Raw genomic sequence first — 2,588 nt, forward strand, 5'->3', positions numbered from 1 at the left:
CCCTCACACGTCACAAAACGATATGGGATAAGAAGGAGCCATCATTCAGTCATGGTGAGACATAAGACACAGGAACAGAATTAGGTGATTCAGTCCATCTGGTCTGCCCCATCACTCAACCATAGCTGAGTTTTATTCCAACACCATATTCCTGCCTTCCTCCTGTAACCCTGAAGCTACTTAGCAATCATGAACATATTAATTTCTGTCATAAATATACCCAAATGGCAGTTTCAACCAATCTCTGCGGCAACAAGTTCCACAGATCAGACATATTTTCCCCAAATTTTTTTTCTCATCTCAGTTTTTAAGGGAAGCATCTTTATTCTGAGACTCTACTGTGAGATTACAGACTCTCTATCTAATGGAAACATCCTCTCCATGTCCACTGTATCCAGGCTTTTCAGCATTCGGTGAGTTTACTTAACCATACATCCCCCCCCACCACCCCCAATATCCCTCTGAACTCCATTGAGCACAGGTCCAGAACCATCAAATGCTCCTCATACATAAAGCTGATCATTGCTGAAATGCCGAGGAGTGATTGGTAAGTTCGTGGCCTAAGGTGGAAGGCGCCAATTTTAGAAAACCTAGCATTTTTCAATTATCTGAAACAGAAATACCACAAAAGTTATTAACTCCAAACGTTCTGCCTAATCACTCAAAGAGTTGAACTACACGTGCATGTAACGAGAGCTGTATAACTTTAGGCCTTCTAACTTAGGCCACGAACTTATCAATCGCCCCTCTTACAGCTCCGGCACCTAAAAAAATTGCCTGCACCCCTGCTCCGGCCGTCCGGCAGAATAGTGCTCCTTTCCCAATGCCCTAACCCAGATTTACACAACCATGAGGAAATCTTACTCACCGCCGCCCGAACGGCACACACCGGCAACTGCGCATGCGTTTAGCGGGAGGTTCTCCGCAGCACCTCCGGTGGCCGGAGGTCTGCTCATCCCACCAGTGGCTGGAGGTCCATGCAGCGCCACCGGTGGCCGGAGGTCCATGCAGCGCCACCGGTGGCCGGAGGTCCATGCAGCGCCACTGGTGCCCGGAGGTCCATGCAGCGCCACCGGTAGCCGGAGGTCCATGCCGCGCCACCGGTAGCCGGAGTTCCATGCAGCGCCACCGGTGGCCGGAGGTCCATGCAGCGCCACCGGTGGCCGGAGGTCCATGCAGCGCCACCGGTGGCCGGAGGTCCATGCAGCGCCACCGGTGGCCGGAGATCATTCAGACAGACCTCCTCCGGCAGGCACTGCATAAGGAGGGCATTAAAGTCGGGGGAATCGTTTCCCTGACCAAAGTTGGGATCCCCGGCATACGTGGCGTAAATGGAAGCAAACCTGTCAAAAAACTCGGGACCGTCCTCGTCTTTCCGAGGTTTACAATTCAATACTCTGATGAGATCCATTGGTTGGGACATGGCCCTTCTCAGGGTGTCTCCAATGCGTTGGATCTGGTCCGGGCCCTGGGGGAAAGCGGCACTAAAAGCCGCCCAATCTGCATGGCCTCCTTGGGCCTAACGCCATTTCTCCTGTTCCACAGGATTAAGGGCCATGTAACAGAGGCAATAAAGGTCCTGGGGAGCAGCCTGACAGATTCGGATTACGCGTAGTAGGTGATCAATGAACCCTTCGGGATCGGTCTTTTTGTCGGGGGCCCCTTGCATTATCATGGCCATTTCCCGAGGCTTCCAAGGAGTGTATACCTCAATAGTTGGTCCCTGATTATGCTGGCCTGCCTGGGGATTAGGCACAGTCCTAAATGGGAACTGTCGGGTCACGGAGGCCAGTCATTCTCGTACTCATGATCAAAATTAGAGTTGGGGTCTGGATCATCAGGGTCCTGGGGATCTCGGGTGGGACCATGGCCCAACAGTCCGTCAGTTGGGCGAGCCACCGCGTTGCGCTTCGGCTGGGGCTTTGGGACTGGAAGCTGTGTGGTCCGCCAGTGAGTTCGGGTAGCAATATAGTCCGAAAATTGTGGGGTACCTGATCTGCCATCAGTAATAGTCCCGGGAAGTACGGAGGATGCCGGGACAGGGGCCGTCACGGGGGCTGATGTGGGGGTAGGAGAATAGGGGGTGGTTTCGAGACCTGACCTGAAGGATTTGGTAAACCAGGTGGGGGAGGGAGTGGGATTCCTGCAGGGGGCTGAAGGAGCTGTTACATCCTCATTGTCGGTTTCTTCGACGGTGTCAAATAAAATCAGCAGTCCTGACATATCCAAAGGTGCATCTTTCCCGGTTGATTTAATTTGTTGTTTATCAAATAATTCACATAAGGCCTTTACAACCACATATGGTCGGACCTGGCCCTGATCATCGGTAATAGGGATGTTTCGTTTTTTGGCATTTTCTTCCCAGGATGTCTGTCTGGAACGCTCATTTAATCTGTCCGCTACTTTTACCCACATTGTAATCAAATCTTTCCATTATTGAGAGCAATTTTGCTTCCAGACTTCAGTCTCTGTTTTTTTTTTTTGCATTTGTCCAGGTCCCAAGTTCCCCCCAATGGCCAATTTCCACCCCCACCACCAATCTTTTATTTAAGCGCGCACTAAGACGTCTTAGGTTCTTTTCTAGCTCC

The sequence above is a fragment of the Mobula birostris genome, unplaced genomic scaffold, assembly GCF_030028105.1.
Source record: "Mobula birostris isolate sMobBir1 unplaced genomic scaffold, sMobBir1.hap1 scaffold_1633, whole genome shotgun sequence".
Lineage (NCBI taxonomy): Eukaryota > Metazoa > Chordata > Chondrichthyes > Myliobatiformes > Myliobatidae > Mobula > Mobula birostris.